The 17,762-nt window shown below is 44.9% G+C and overlaps 1 pseudogene; it reads right to left on the reverse strand.

The window, feature by feature from the left end:
* LOC132209404 (utrophin-like) overlaps positions 1-17,762 on the reverse strand; it is a 159,795-nt pseudogene that overhangs the window by 8,493 nt on the left and 133,540 nt on the right.

Genomic DNA, 17,762 nt, shown 5'->3' on the forward strand with positions numbered 1-17,762 from the left:
TACTTAGACTCAAAGAAATGAAACTGGATAAATCACACAGCATTGACCTAGGCACCAGAAAAGACAATGGCAGAAACTGCCCTGTCGACCATGCAAAGTCCTCCTCACTAACATCTGGGGGTTAGTGCCAAAATTGGGAGAACTGTCTCACAGATTAGTTAATCAACAGTCTGACACAGTCATAATATCTTTCACACAATGTCCCAGACTCCACCATCACCATCCCTGGATATGTCCTCTCTCACCGGCAGGACAGACCCAGCAGAGGTGGTGGCGCAGTCAGGACAGTGTTGCTCTAGGAGGCCTCAGCATTGACTCTGGACCCCATGAAGCCTCATGGCTTCAAGTTAAACATGGCCAAGGAAAGCTCTTGCCGATTACCACGTACCGTCCTCCCTCAGCTGCTGAATCAGTACTCTGCAATGTTGAACAACACTTAGAGGAAGCACTGAGGATGGCAAGGGCACAAAATGTATTCTGGGTGGGGGATTTCAATATCCACTGCTAAGAGTAGCTCAGCACCAGTGCTACTGATCGAGCTGGTCAGATCCTAAAGGACACAGCTGCCAGACTGGGTTTGCGGCACGTGGTGAGGGAGCCAACAAGAGGGAAAAACATACTTGACCTCATCCTTACTAATCTGCCAGCTGCAGTTGCATCTGTCCATGTCAGTATCAGTAAGAGTGACCATCGCACAGTCCTTGTGGAACAACGTCCCGCCGTCACATTGAGAACAACCTCCATCATGTGTGTGGCACTATCACTGCAGTAAATGGGACAGACTTCACATAGATCTAGCAACACAAGGCTGGGCATCCATGAGGTGCTGTGGGCCATCAACAGCAGCAGAATTGAACTCTAGCACAATCTACAACCTTTGTGGCTCAGTATGTCCCTCACTCAACCGTTACCATCAATCCTGGTTTAATGGAGAGTGCAGGAGGGCATGCCAGGAGCAGCACCAGGCTTACCTGAAGATGAGGAATCAACTTGGTGAAGCCACCAAACAGGACTACTTGCATGCCAAATAGCGAAAGCAGCAAGTGATAGGCAGAGCTAATCAATCTCACCATGGATCTGATCTAAGTTCTGCAGCCCTGCCACATCCAGTCATGAATGGCAATGGACAATTAAACAACTCACTGGAGGAGGAGGAGGAGGAGGAGGAGGCACCACAAATGTCCCCATCCTCAACGATGGAAGAACCAAGCACATCAGTGCAAAACATAAGGCTGAAGCATTTGCAGAAATCTTTAGCCACAAGCGCTGAATGGGTGATCAAACTCGGCCTCCTCCAGTGATCCCCACTATTGCAGATACCAGTCTTCTGTCAATTCAATTCACTCCATGTGATATCAAGAAATGGTTAGGGACACTGGATACTGCAAAGGCTATGGGCCCTGGATACTGCAAAGGCTATGGGCCCTGGCAACATTCCAGCAACAGTACTGAAGATTTGTGCTCCAGAACTTGCTGCTGCCCGAGCCAAGCTGTTCTAGTTTGTTTCAACACTGGTATCTACCCGACAATGTAGAAAATTGCCCAAGTATGTCCTGTACAGAAAAAGCAGGACAAAACCAGGCCAGCCAATTACTGCTCCATTAGTCTACTCTCAATCATCAGTAAAGTGATGGAAGGTGTCATCAACAGTGCTATCAGGCAGCACCTGCTCAGAAATAACCTACTCAGTTACGCCCAGTTTGGGTTCTGCCGTGGCCACTCAGCTCCTGACCCCATCACAGCCTTGGTTCAAACGTGGACAAAAGAGCTGAATTCCAGAGCTGAAGTGAGAGCGACAACCCTTCACATCAAGGCTGCATCTGACCGAGTGTGGCATCAAGGTGCCCTAGCAAAATGGGAATCAATGAGTTTCACAGGCAAACTCACCGGTGGTTGGAGTTATACCTGACACATGGGAAGGTGGTTGTGGTTGCTGGCAGTCAATCATTTCAGCTCCAGAAGATCCCTGCAGGAGTTCCTCGGGGTAGTGTCCTCGGCCCAACCATCTTCGGCTACTTCATCAATGACCTTCCCGCCATCATAAGGTCAGAACTGGGGATGTTCGCTGATGTTTGCACAATGTTCAGCACCATTTGACTTCTCAGACACTGAAGCAGTCCAAGTTCACGTGCAACAAGATCCGGACAATATCCAGGCTTGGGTTGACAAGTACCAAGTGACATTTGCGCCACACAAATGCCAGGCTCTGACCATCTCTTGACATTCAATAGTGTTACCATCAACGAATCCCTCACTCTCAGCTGGGCGTTACCATTGACCAGAAACTCAACTGGTCATCACATTAAGATAGTGGCCACATGAGGAGGCCAGATGCTGGGAATATCACATCAAATAACTCACCCCCTGACTCCTCAAAGCCTGTCCGCCATCTAAAAGGCACAAGTCAGGAATGCGATGGAACACTCCCCCACTTGCCTGGATGAGTGCAGCTCCAACAACACTCAAGAAGCTTGACACCATCCAGGACAAAGCAGCCAGTACAACATCTACAAGTATCCACTCCCTCCATCTGCAATGCTCAGTAGCAGCGGTGGGTACTAACTACAAGATGCACTGCAGAAATTCACCAACGCTCCTCAGACAGCACCTTCTAAACCCAAGACCACTTCCATCCAGAAGGACAAGGGCAGCAGACATATGGGAACACCACCGCCTCCAAGTCCCTCACCATCTTGACTTGGAAATACATTGCCATTCCTTCCCCTCAAAATCCCGGAATTCCCTCCCTAATAGCGCTGCGGGTCAACCCACAGCAGGAAGAATGCAGTGGTTCAAGAAGGCAGCTCACCATCACCTTCTCAAGAGGCAACTCAGGATGGGCAAGAAATACTGGCCAGGCAGTGACACACATGTCCCACAAATGAATACAGTCACAGTAAAAGACACTGACAGTGTTCCAAAATTCCTGCATAATCAAAGGGCAAATGATAGGACAGGATATAAAGCAACAACTATCCCTAAAGAAAAGATATGAGGGAAACTAACTGGGTTAAAGACCATTAGGTCCCCTGGGCCCGAAGTGCTGCATCCTAGGATATTAAAAGTAATAGCTATAGTGATAGTTGATGCACTGATCACAATCTCTCCAGTATCCTTGGCTTTTCAAAAAGTCCCAGTGCCCCACAGGGCAGTATGGTGGCTCAGTGGGTAGCATGCTGTTTCACAGTGGCAGGGACCTGGATTCAATCCCATCCACAGGTGACTTTCTGTGAGGAATCTGAACCTTATCCCCGTGTCTGTGTGGGTTTCTTCCAGCTGCTCTGGTCTCTTCCCACAATCCAAACATGCACAGATTAGGTGGATTAGCCATGGGAAATGCAAGGTTGCAGGGGCTGGGCAGCTGGTTGAATCTGGGTGCCATGCTCTTCCGAGAGTCAGTTTGGACACAATGGGCCAAGTGGCCTGCTCTCATGCTGCAGGGATTCTATGACTAGTACCTTTATTTTAGAAAGGAAAGGAGACAAAAAAGATAACTACTGGCCAGTTAGCTTAATGTCTGTTATTGGAAAATGCAACAGCCTATCAGAAAAGATGTAATTGCAGAGCACTTAAAATACATAATACAATCACAGTCACTACGGCTTGATAAACAGGAAATTGTGCATGACAGATTTATAAGAATTCCATGAGGAGATTACAAGTAGTACAAATAAAAGGGTGTAACATTCAAAAAGGTATTTGTAAAAATAATCACACTTCAAGCAGATAAGACTTTTAATAAGACCACATAGTTTTGGGGAAATATATTAACATGGATAGGGGATTGATCAAATAATAGAGAACAGACATTTGGTACAGGGGGAGTCATTTCCAGGTCGGCAAGCTGTAAACAGTGAACTGCCATACGGATCAATGCCACGGCCATTCTTGTTGCGAATAAATATTAATGACATAGTGATGAAAGTGAATGTACTATTACCGAGCTTACAGAAAACACAAAAATAGGTATGGAAGACAAGTGATGAGACTGCCAGACTGCCTGCAGAGGGATGTACAAAAGTTAAGACGCTCAGACTGGAGTATTTTTAACAGTATGAGAATCAAACGCTATAGGGAAACGGCAGGAAAGTGGTATCGAGGAATATCAGTATTTTATGATCTCATTGAGTGGCAGACTCAATGGACTGAATAGCCTTCTGCTCATTGATCATATTTCAAGAGTAAAACCTAGAGTCAATGAAATTCTAATTGAATTAAATATGGAAAATCAGCAAGGACATGTTACATTGCTTAACCCAAAGTCAAAGCACAAAAGCAGATTCCACAAAAGCACAGATAGCACATTCTTTGAGATGCCTCTTACTTCCAGACCAAAACGTTGCAACAAAAACTCACTAATGTAGAACCAAGAATACAAATATTCATGCAGCTACTTTCATGATGTGAAATGTCAATGTGATCTGTCACCCGCCAGTGACACAATAAGCAATGCTGCAGTAAGGTCAAGACAGACAATTAGGATGATTATTATTGATCAGTTTGGGTATTCAGAGACAGTGAGGGGGTTCTCAGACAATGTTGAAGCTCAAAGCACTTACAATCTGGGATTATGGTTTCCCTCCAGCACTACATTACAAAAGAAGAAGAAATGCTGAGAAATCAAAGGTCGAAAAACATGGCATACGTTTTAGGTAACACAGGAAGAAACCAGAGTGTGTCCAAATTCTGTGACAGAATATAATTTTCATACAACGCTTTCCTTAACATTTGGAAATAAGAAAGTATCTTTCATCAATGTTGTGTATATGGCTGCATTATTTTCTCTCAAACTGTGTTCTGTCACTGCTGTGAACAAAACAAAAACAGTGTTCTGGAGAGATAGCAGGAACTGCACATGCTGGAGAATCGGAGTTAACGAGGTGTACAACTGGATGAACACAGCAGGCCAAGCAGCATCAGAGGAGTAGGAAAGCTGACGTTTCGGGCCTAGACCCTTCTTCAGAAACATCAGCTTTCCTACTCCTCTGATGCTACTTGTCCTGCTGTGTCCATCCAGCTCTCCACCTTGTTGTCTCAGAAACAGTGTTACAGTGATTAATATGGGTCCTAGCTCTGACCAACTTTTTGTGCGAAAGGTTGAATATTCATCATTCTAGTTCTTGTACTCATTTTGCAGGACCTAAATGCCACAGCACAGTGGCTGAGTGGTTAGCACCACTGCCTTACAGTGACAGGGCCCCAGGATCGATTCCAGTTGTGGACAACTGTCTGTGTGGAGTTTGCACATTCTCCCCATGACTGTTTGAATTTCCTCCAGTTACTCCCATTTCTTCCCACACTCTAAAAGATATTGCTGCTACGGGATTGTACGACATAATAAATGTGTTAGTGAGAATGGGGGGAAAAGAGTCCCTTAAGACACAAGGGTAGCCTTGGAGAAAGTCTCAAGGGCAACAAGGTGGTGCAGTGGTTGGCACTACTGCCTCACAGTACCAGGGACCTGGGCTCAATTCCACCCTTGGGTGACTCTTCGTTTACACATTCTCCCCATGTCTGTGAGGGTTTTCGCTAGGTGCTCCAGTTTCCTACCACAGTCCAAAGATGTGCAAATTAGGTGGATTGACCACACTAAATTGTCCATAGCTACCAGGTTTGTTAGCCTTGCAGGGGTAGGTGCGGACCTGTTGGGCTGAATGTTTCTACACTGTAGGGATTCAGTGAACCCTCTTTCTACCGATGTTGTTGGCAGCAATGTGCACAATGAGCTATGTAGGAATCCTGCTCATTGACTGCAGCTCCACCTTCAACACTATTATCCCCTCCAGACTGATCTCAAAACTCTATGACCTAGGTCTCTGCTCTGCCCTCTGCTACTGGATCCTCAACTTTCTGACCCAAAACCACAGTGAAGATAGGTAACTGCCCCTCCTCCACAATAACACTAGTGCCCTCTAAGGATGTTTTCTCAGCCCCCTACTGCACTCCTTGTGCACCCATGACTGTGTTGCCAAATTCCAAATTAACGCCATCTGCAAGTTAACTGACGACACCACTGCAGTGGGATGGATATCTAACAATGAATCAAAATACAGAAGGGAGGCAAAGGGTTTGGTGACGTGGTGCAGAGAACAACCTCTCTCTCGATGTCGGCAAAACTAAAGAACTGATCACTGATTTCAAAAGACAGGAGGAGAACACGCCCTGATGTATATCAATGGAACTGAGGTTGAGAGGGTGGAGCGTGTCAAGTTCCCTGGTATGACGATAATCAACAACCCGTCCTGGACTTGCCACGAAAATACGTTGGTCAAGGCGGCACAACAATGCCTCTCCTTCCTCAGGCGGCTCAGGAAATTTGGCCTGGCCAATTTCTACAGATGCACCATTAAAAGCACATTGTCCAAGTGTATAATGGCCTGGTATGGCAACTATTCTGCCCAGGACTGTGAGAAACTACAGAAGCGGGTGTGCACAGCCCAGATCATCACGGAAGCCAACCTCTCATCCAAGGACTCCATTTACATGGCTCACTGCTGCGGAAAGGTAGCCAGCATCACCAAAGACCCATCGCACCTACGTAATGATCTCCTACATCCTCTTCCATCAGGCACCAGGTACAGAAGCCTGAACACACACACACCAACAGTTTTAGGAACAGCTTCTTCCCAGTTGTTATCAGACTGATAAATAGACTCTCTAGCCTGAAATAACGCTGATCTTGCTAACATTGATCTCACTGAGCGCATACTCTGTTCAGTGTAACCTGCATGCCTCTGTCATTTTCATCTGTATATCCTTCGCTTACTATGATCTGCCTGTACCACTCATAAATAAAGATTTTCACTCTACTTTGGTACACGTGACAATAAATCAATCAATTAGTCAACAACCTTAATATAAGTTTGAGGAACAAGACTTCATCATCTGTCTTGTCACTTTCTAGCCTTCTGGTCCAATATTAAGTTCAACCAATTTAGATCAGAACCTACGCTTCCATCTTGCTCCTGTATCCCTTTTTGCATTCAGATGCCTATGTAGCTATTCACACCTCTTCTGGACACAACCTTTGATTTTTTTTTTTAAAAATTACCATTGTGTTACCAAGCTTTTGCAAAAAATAATGTTTCGTAACATAATTTCTTCTACCCTCCACCTCATCACAAGCATTCCCTTGAGAATTTTTGGGAGTTTTCCGACCTCCTGTCTACCAGCCGGAAATACCTTACATTTGTGTCTTTCATTTCAGAGAGACTTGTATTACCAAAGCATTTTTGTCTTACACCCAATGGAACAAACGCAAGAACATGATATTTCAAACAATTGGAATAATTTATACGAGAAGAAAAACATGTCGTGTGGTTGACAAGTCCACTCTGAATGGTCGAGCTGTCAATAGAATCCCTGACGGTGTGGAAACAGGCCATTTGGCCCAAGACGTCCACACCGACCCTCCAAAGAGCACGTCACCCAGACTCACCCCCTTGCTTTAGCCCTGTAACCCTACATTTCTCATGGCTAATCCACCGAATACACACATCTTTAGGCTGTGGGACGGAATCAGAGACCTGTTGTAAACTCACGCAGAACCTCGTGGAAACCCACACAGGCACAGAGAGAATGTGCAACCTCCAGACAGACAGTTCCCCGAGAATGGAATTGAACCTGGGTCCCTGACAGGCAGCAGTGCTAACCATTGAGCCTCTGTGCCAATAAGGAGAAAGGAACAGGGAATACAGGCTGTACAATCTTCTGGCTAATTCAAAGAAGGTGGAAGTTTTAAAACATTTCTGTTTACAGAGAACAGGTCATTGAGTGTCAATGTATGTCACTTCTAGCAGGTGCAAATGAGCCCCGTTAAAAGTTCAACTGTTTATCTTAAACTGGTCATGACTGAACAGCCCCTGCTAATAGCAGGTGTTTCACTTTGGACTTCTGCAAGTGAAGGCTTGTTTGTTTGTCAGGACAGATGTGATAGAGGCCAAGAATCAGGGAAGATGGAAGGGAGACCTTACAAGAAACAATATGTGTGGAAGTGTGGTTGAGGTAGCTTTGGGAATTTGGAGAATGTAGTGAATATTCATGAAATTGCATGAAATTCTTCAGGGGAAGGATGAACAGCCAAGGTCCAAGTGGGAGCAAAATAGAAAATGAAAACAGCAAGGAACAGGAACTCAGGTCATGTTTGTGGACTGAATGAGGGTGTACCGCAGGATAATCACCTAATCAATGTATCATTTCCCCTTTGCAGAGAAAACACTGGAAAAATTGAATATACCTGTATGTTTGAACAGATGAAGTACGGGTAAATCGCTGTTTCACTTTACAAGTGTATTTGGGACCTTGCTTGGTGACTGAGGAGTGGACTACAGAGGGAATGGTCACTTTGGAATGCTGAAAGGGGATACTGGTGAAGATGCTGGAAGATAATCTGCTGAACGCAGAGGTTGATGGAGGGACAAGCTGAGAATAAGGAGAATTTATGATTCTGGGATAGGTGGAATGGATGAGGGCCGAATTTTGTGAAATGGATCAAAGTGAAAGTTCTGCGAACCATGTTGGGGTCCTTGGTTGTGGGAAAGAGAAAGCATCTCACACATGCCGGTGCGGTGTGCTCTGCTCATTACAAACAAGCAGTTTTCAGTCGGCCAATCATTATCACATATGACCTATATGTCTGGCATAAGACTGGCTGCAAATTTCATAGACAATGTTGGTCAATGCAATGAGAATTATTTTTGGACTGACAACAGCATACTGCTAGGGGAAAATACCATTCACATAACCACTATACAGCAGCAGCATGAATTACTTGCTTAAGCTCAAACTTTTGAGAAGCTTTGGTTTTCCATGGCAATTTGAGGTAGACCAGGCACTTTTCAGTTCTAAAATTTGAACCATTTGACAATGCACACTATACACATCAGTCATCTACTTGTGATATCCATTATAGAACATAGAACATAGAACAATACAGCACAGAACAGGCCCTTCGGCCCTCGACGCTGCGCCGACCTGTGAACTAATCTAAGCCCCTCCCCTGACACGATCCCATCATTATCCATATGCTTATCCAAGGACTGTTGAAATGCCCCTAATGTGGCTGAGTTAACTACTTTGGCATGCGGGGCATTCCACGCCCATAGCACTCTCTGAGTAAAGAACCTGCCTCTGACATCTGTCTTAAATCTATCACCCCTCAATTTGTAGCTATGCCCCCTTGTACAAGCTGAAATCATCATCCTCTGAAAAAGACTCTCACTGTCCACAATATCTAATTTTCTGATCATCTTATATGTCTCTATTAAATCCCCCCTTAGCCTCCTTTTCTCCAATGAGAACAGACCCAAGTCTCTCAGCCTTTCTTCATAGGGCCTGTGCTCCAGACCAGGCGGCATCCTGGTAAATCTCCTCTGCACCTTTTCCAATGCTTCAACATCTTTCCTGTCATGGGGCGACCAGAACTGCACGCAATATTCCAAATGAGGCCGCACTAGCATTTCGTACAGTTGGAGCATGACATCATGGCTCCGGAAGGCAATCCCTATAAATCCCGTGACTGTACAAAACGCTAGTCGAGTAGCCTGTATCTCAGTATTCTCCTCGACAACATTGTCGTTTTCCAGAGTGAATACTGTCAAAAAATATTCAATTAGTGCTTCCCCTATCTCCTCTGACTCCACACACAACTTCCCACTACTGTCCTTGATTGGCCCTCATCTTACTCTCGTCATTCTTTTATCTTTTATCTTATTTATCTTCATGATGTACTTTATGAACAATACCACACATCCCCACATCACTTTAAACCTTTGGAACCTTAACAAGTTGTAGATATCTCCAATTAGCTCACTTCTTCGCTTGAAGCAGAGCAAGGACTAAGTCCTACACGGTGAAAATGCTAGAAACAACAATGAGCACTGTCCTGCTGAGCCTTACCTAACTTAGTTTGGTCAGTAACGACCAGCACCCAGTTCAAAGTTGCACAATTGCTCAAGTTTTGCATTTCAGAGAGTGACTATTGTAAACATGGAAGCTAGGAGCAGGGGGGAGGCCAAATGGCTCTTTGAGCCTGCTCCACCATTCTTCATGATCATGACTGATCATCCAACTCAACAGCCTAATCCTGCTTTCTCTCCATAACACTTGATCCCATTCACCCCAAGTGTTATATCTAGCTATATCTTGAATGCGTTCAATGTTTTGACATGAACTGCTGGCTTCGGTAATGATTTCCACGGACTCACCATTCTTTGGGTGAAGAAATACCTCCGAAATCGTCTATCCTGAATCCTCATACTGTGACCCCTGGTCCTGGACACACCCACCACTGGGAACTGCATCTATCCTGTCCAGTCCTGTTCGAATTTTATAAGTCACCTCATTCATTTGAATTCCAGCGAAAACAATCTTAACCGAGTCAATCTCTGATCATACATCAGACCTGCCATTCCCGGAAACAGGCTGATAAACATGCGCTGCACTGATAAACTATGAGAGCAACAGCATCCTTCCGCAGAAAAGGAGCACAAAACTGCACACACTATTTTAGGTGCGGCTTCACCAAGGTGCTGCGTAACTGCAACACCACATTCCGGCTTCTGTACTCGAAACCTCTCGGAACGAAGGCCAACAGACCATTTCAGAGATGGGAGGAACTGCCAATGCTGGAGAATCTGAGATAACAAGGTGTGGAGCCGGATGAACACAGCTGGCCAAGCGGTATCAGAGGAGCAGGAAAGATGACGTTTCGGGTTTGGGCCCTTTTTCAGAAATGGGGGAGGGGAAGGGGATTCTGAAATAAATAAAGAGAGAAGGGGAGGTGGATAGAAGATGGATAGAGGAGAAGATAGGTGGAGACAGATCAAAGAGGCGGCGCTGGAGCCAGTAAAGGTGAGTGTTGTTGGGGAGTTATGATGGAGGTTCGTCAGTCAAGGGAAGACAGACAGGTCAAGGAGGAGGGGATGATGCTGGTAGGTAGGAGGTGGGGTGGAGATTAGGGTGAGAGTTCGGGTTAGGGTTACACCCTAACCCCACCCCACCTCCTACCCACCAGTGTCAGCCCTGCCTCCTTGACCTGTCTGTCTTCCCTTGACTGGTCAACCCCCTTCCTAACATTTGTCTTTACCAGTCTCTTTCTCTTCACGTATCTATAGAAACTCTGTGTCAGTCTTTATGTTCCCTGTATGCTTACTTTACTGCATTTACCCCTTCTTAATCAATCCCTTGGTCCTTCTTTGCTAAATTCTACTATGCTGCCAATCCTCAAATGTTGTTTCCATGGATCAGATACTATCGCTAATTGCCTTTGTTAAGTCATGGATTGGTCCTCTTACCCATTTTGCTTTCATGCCAGACAGGAATAAACAGTTGTTGCAGTCCGCCCACGTGCTCCTTAAATGTTTGCCATTGCCTATCCACTGTCATCCCTTTAGCCTTGATAGATCACAAAGAGTTGCTTAATTTCATGCCTCATATCTTCAGCTTTCATTATTAAGATGCAGCACCCTGGTCTCCAAATCAACTCTCACACTCTCCATCTTGATTGAAAAAATTCTATCATGTTGCGGCCACTCATCTCGAAGAAATCTTGCACAGCTAGATTGGCAATGATTCCCTTCTCATTACACAGCACCCAGTCTTAGATGCACTGCTTTTCAGTTGGTTCCTCAACATATTGCTCAAGAAAACCATCCCGTATCCATTCCAGGTCTGTTCTAGCTCTGTCATAAACTAGTAGAGCTCTCAACAATAAATTAGAAGGCTATGGCTTCAAGCTGTAATTTATATTTAAGCATAATTTTTAGGGTAATACTTCAATGAAGTACTGAGGAATTTGGATTGTCGGAGATGCCAGCATTCAGAAGAGGCATTAACTTGAGGCTCCATCTGCTGATAAGAGCTCAGATCAACTGAAGTCGTGACACACTTTGCCTGGGTCATAAATTCTAGTGACAAACCAGTCCATATCAATAGTGCAAGATAACAAAGTGTGGAGCTGGATGAACACAGCAGGCCAAGCAGCATCTCAGGAGCACAAAAGCTGACATTTCGGGCCTAGACCCTTCATCAGAGAGGGGCATGGGGAGAGGGAACTGGAATAAATAAGGAGAGAGGGGGAGGCGGACCGAAGATGGATAAAAAAGAAGATAGGTAGACAGGAGTGTACAGGTGGGGAGGTAGGGAGGGGATAGGTCAGTCCAGGGAAGACAGACTGGTCAAGGAGGTGGGATGAGGTTAGTAGGTAGGAAAAGGAGGTGCAGCTTGAGATGGGAGGACGGGATGGGTGGGAGGAAGAACAAGTTAGGGAAGCAGAAACAGGCTGGGCTGGTTTTGAGATGCAGTGGGGGGAGGGGAAGAACTGGGCTGGTTTTGGGATGCAGTGGGGGAAGGGGAGATTTTGAAGCTTGTGAAGTCCACATTGATACCATTGGGCTGCAGGGTTTCCAAGCGGAATATGAGTTGCTGTTCCAGCAACCTTCGGGTGGCATCATTGTGGCACTGCAGGAGGCCCATGATGGACATGTCGTCTGAGGAATGAGAGGGGGAGTTGAAATGGTTCGCGACTGGGAGGTGCAGTTGTTTGTTGCGAACCAAGCGGAGGTGTTCTGCAAAGTGGTTCCCAAGCCTCTGCTTGGTTTCCCCAATGTAGCGGAGGCCACACCGGGTGCAATGGATACGATATACCACATTGGCAGATGTGCAGGTGAACAAAACGAAAATGAGCTCAAAATTCATACTGGCAAGTAGACCCGCTTGACAATATGAATTGGTGCAGAGCACACTTAGATGTTGGAAGCAACTGCGGACACTTGGTTCAATGGTGCTGCCTCCAAATGAAGCTACCTCACCCAGCTGCCAAGGGATCTGGACTGCATCGTGAAGCAAAAGGTTCAGGCTTCGTTGGTCACATAAATCTGTGGGTTCAGCTACTTGTTTGAAGATATCTGCAAAAGTTATCCAGAAGAAAAATACTGACATTCCTAAACTTAAGGGAGGTAGTTGAGAGTTCAATACATCCAATACATCTTCCTCAATTGCCTTGCTTTGTAAATTATCTTAAAACATTATTTTATTACCTTGATTGGCTATTTGCAAACAACTGTGGAAACAAAAACTTCTGTTTGTTTACAACAATGGACAATGGATGTTGTATGATTCTCCAAGGAAGTCATTTTGTCAATTTCTTTCTTGATTGTAAATCTCAAACCTCTCTAATATCTCCTCGTTCATTTCACAGAGGTAATCTTTGTGTGGACCTGGAAAACATCGGCACCGTCCTCAATGAATATTTTGTGTCAATCTTTACAATGGAAAAGGACACTGCAAGTAAGATATCAGGGCAAAGGACCTCGGAGCATCAGAGGTTAAGAGACAGGGAGATGCAGCTGGTTGAGCAACTTTAAAAGTGGATACATCTACAGGGCGAACTGAAATGTATACCAGCTAGCGGGGGAAGTGAGGGAGGAGATATCTGGGCCGCTGGTAGCAATTTTCAAAGCCTTGTCAATCGCACGTGAAGTAATGAAACACTATTAACATTGTCCCACTATTAACAAACGGAGAGAGGAACAGACCAGGAAATTAAAAGCCAGTCAGAATAATCTCAGCACTGGTGAAGCTATAAAGAGGCATTCTTAGGGGTAGAATGTACTTGCAAGAAATAATCAGGGATAAACACTATGGATTTGTTAAGATGAGGTCACATTATGCATTTGATGTGGGCTTAGTAAAGTCCCCCTTGGCAAATTGAGCAAGAAAACAACAGCCATGGGATCAAAGGCAAAGAGGCACACTGGAGCCAAAACTGGCTGAGGCAAAGAGCACAGGGTGATTGATGGTAGAGGGATATCTATTTGACAGGATGTTTGCTTTGAGTGGGGTTGTGCAGGGCTTTCCACAAGGACCCTTGAAATTTGTCAAGTTAATTCATCATTTGGGCTTAAACACAGGATGTATGACTGTATCACTAGCGAATGGCTAATTTAGTGAGGAGGATATCGATGGAATGGCCATGTAAATAACAGCCATGGGATCAAAGGCAAAGTGGCACACTGGATCCAAAATTGGTTGACAGACAGGAAGAATAAACTTCAGGAGGAGATCAACAGACTGGTCAGCTGAGCACAGCAATTGAACTCAACCAGGAAAAGTGTGAGCTAATGAACTTGGGAGGGCGAACAACGCAAGGGATCACACTACGAAGGGTGTAATCCTGGAGATGACTGAAAAAAACAGCTGCCTGGGCTGGGGGTTGTCATGGAATCATATAGTACAGAAGGGGTCCTATGGCCCACTAAGGCTGTACCTCTAAAAATACACTGCAACATATACTAGTCCCATTTTTACACACTGGACCATTCTCTTAAATATTACGACATGTCAACTGCTCATCCAAGTACTTTTCAAAGGTTGTGAGGTTTCCTGTTTCAACTTCCCGCCCAGGCAATGCGCTCCAGACCTTCACCACACTCTGGATGAAAACGATTTTCCTCAAACCTCTAAAATATTCCCATCTTTCTCTTGAAAATTATGCCCTATTGTTATTGATGCTTTAACTAAGGGGAACAATGCTTTCTATTCAACCCATCTATACCTCTCATAATCTTATATGCCTCTGTCAGGACCTCCATTCACCCACCAAACCTTCTCTGCTTCACAGAAAATAATGTGATTTTTTCCAGTCTTTCTTCACAGCTAAAATGCTCCAACACATGCAACATCCTTTTCATTCCCTCCAGTGCAATTACATCCTTCCTAATGGGTGGTGACCAAAATGCCACACACGACTCCAGCTGTGGCCTAACCAAACTTTTAAACAACTCCAAAGTGACCTTCCCACTCTTACAATTTATGCCACAACTGATAAAGGGAGGTGTCCCATATGTCTTTGTAACAACCCTTACTAGCCTGACCTGACCCCTTCAGGAATTCATGAACAAGCACTCCAGGATCCCTTTTCTCCTCTAAGCTTCCCAGTGTCCTGCTGTGCATTAGATTGAGATTTTATTATCACATGCATTCAATACAGGGTACAAGAGTACAAAGAAAAGAGTACAAAGTTGCCTTAGACGGTGCCATCTCAGGTACAAAGTACTTTGGTACGCAATTTTAGTTGCAGAAGTACAAAATTTATCCATCCTTCTTTACTCAGAGTCGTAGGGGAGTGGAATGCAATGCCGGAGAGGGTAGTGGAGTCAGCCTCAATAGGGGCATTTCATCGGCTATTAGACAAGCACATGGATGATAGTATAAGGGAGGGGCGGAGGTTAGATTGACCACAGGATTAGGGTAAAAGTTCGGCACAACATCGTGGGCTGAAGGGCCTGTACTGTGCTGTACCGTTCCATGCTCCATGTGATAAAAATAAATGAATAAGTTAAAATGTTCAGCACTACAGTCTTCTTATTAGAACAGTAGAAGAATAAAAACAAAAGTTTAAAAAGTCAAACATTCCAGTCCTCAGGTATGACTCCAGTGGAGAGTAGAGAGGCAAATGTAATTCCTCTCTTCAAGAAAGGAAATAGGGAAATCCCCGGCAATTACAGACCAGTAAGTCTCACGTCTGTCGTCTGCAAGGTGTTAGAAAGGATTCTGAAGGATAGGATTTACGACCATCTGGAAGAGCATGGCTTGATCAAATACAGTCAACACGGCTTTGTGAGGGGTAGGTCATGCCTCACAAACCTTATCGAGTTTTTTGAGGATGTGACTAGAAAAGTTGATGAGGGTCGAGCTGTCGATGTGATGTATATGGACTTCAGCAAGGCATTTGATAAGGTTCCCCATGGTAGGCTCATTCAGAAGGTCAGGAGGAATGGGATACAGGGGAACTTAGCTGCTTGGATACAGAATTGGCTGGCCAACAGAAGACAGCGAGTGGTAGTAGAAGGAAAATATTCTGCCTGGAAGTCAGTGGTGAGTGGGGTTCCACAGGGCTCTGTCCTTGGGCCTCTACTGTTGGTAATTTTTATTAATGACTTGGATGAGGGGATTGAAGGATGGGTCAGCAAGTTTGCAGACGACACAAAGGTCGGAGGTGTCGTTGACAGTGTAGAGGGCTGTTGTAGGCTGCAGCGGGACATTGACAGGATGCAGAGATGGGCTGAGAGGTGGCAGATGGAGTTCAACCTAGATAAATGCAAGGTGATGCATTTTGGAAGATCGAATTTGAAAGATGAGTACAGGATTAAGGATAGGATTCTTGGCAGTGTGGAGGAACAGAGGGATCTTGATATGCAGATACAGAGATCCCTGAAAATGGCCACCCAAGTGGACAGGGTTGTTAAGAAAGCATATGGTGTTTTGGCTTTCATTAACAGGGGGATTGAGTTTAAGAGTCATGAGATCTTGTTGCAGCTCTATAAAACTTTGGTTAGACCGCACTTGGCATACTGCGTCCAGTTATGGTCGCCCTATTATTGGAAAGATGTGGATGCTTTGGAGAGGGTTCAGAAGAGGTTTACCAGGATGCTGCCTGGACTGGAGGGCTTATCTTATGAAGAGAGGTTGACTGAGCTCGGTCTCTTTTCATTGGAGAAAAGGAGGAGGAGAGGGGACCTAATTGAGGTATACAAGATAATGAGGCACAGATAGAGTTGATAGCCAGAGACTATTTCCCAGGGCAGAAATGGCTAGCATGAGGGGTCATAGTTTTAAGCTGGTTGGTGGAAAGTATAGAGGGGATGTCAGAGGCGGGTTCTTTACACAGAGAGTTGTGAGAGCATGGAATGCGTTGCCAGCAGCAGTTGTGGAAGCAAGGTCATTGGGGTCATTTAAGAGACTGCTGGACATGCATATGGTCACAGAAATTTGAGGGTGCATACATGAGGATCAATGGTCGGCACAACATTGTGGGCTGAAGGGCCTGTTCTGTGCTGTCCTGTTCGGTTCTATGTTCTATGTTCTATTACAGTCCTTTCCTAAGCCACGAGTTTGCAGACACTCTGAACGAGGCTTCCCCCGTGATGGTTTGTATTCCCTGCGCTGGGCTAAAACCCGCCCATCCTTGCCAGTGGACTTCACTGCTGACTGCCGTTGCTGACCTCCATCGGGCACGACAGGCTTTGCCACATTAAGTACTCTCTTATCTTATTCCTTCTTCAGGCTATATCAATCTGCCACTGACCTGCCCATCTGACCGACGAGAAGATTGGAGCAGACAAGGGGACCTGGTAAAAGGTGTTTAAGATTTTGAAGGGCATAGAAAGGATAACTGGAAGCTGCTTTTTCCATCAGTTGACATGAACTCACTGACGGAAAGTGTGGCTGATTCAGAAAGTGTCTGAATATTTAAGCAGTATTTAGATATTCACTTCTGTTGCTGTAGGCTCCAGGGCTATGGGTCAAACAATCAAAAAGGAAATCAATGTACTGTGAGTTCAATGTAGACAGATCTTTGTTGAGCAGTGCAGTAACGACAGAGCGCACGGCCTCCTCCTGTGCAACAAACATCCATGACTCTATAATTACACAGCTTTTCTTTGAGGCATTTCTCCACTTGACTGATTCTTTGTAAATGCAAGGCCGACAAAATAAATCCTTTTATTAAAAGCTTCCATCTCACTGAGAAAGCTTCAGGCCAATTTGATAATCTGCTCTGAAAATTCTGCTCATATTTTGATAGTTATGAAAAATTCTACTATCAGGGCTGTCACAATCCACAACATTCGAAATCAATCAACAATATTCTAGAAAGATGATCATTTGCCTATCCAACGAATTTTAACTGATGTTTTTAAAAAATAGAGAAATAAATCTAGATCTGTCAAAAACTAATATCAGTTCTTCCTTGGACCATACCT

This window comes from Stegostoma tigrinum, unplaced genomic scaffold (genome assembly GCF_030684315.1).
Source record: "Stegostoma tigrinum isolate sSteTig4 unplaced genomic scaffold, sSteTig4.hap1 scaffold_91, whole genome shotgun sequence".
Lineage (NCBI taxonomy): Eukaryota > Metazoa > Chordata > Chondrichthyes > Orectolobiformes > Stegostomatidae > Stegostoma > Stegostoma tigrinum.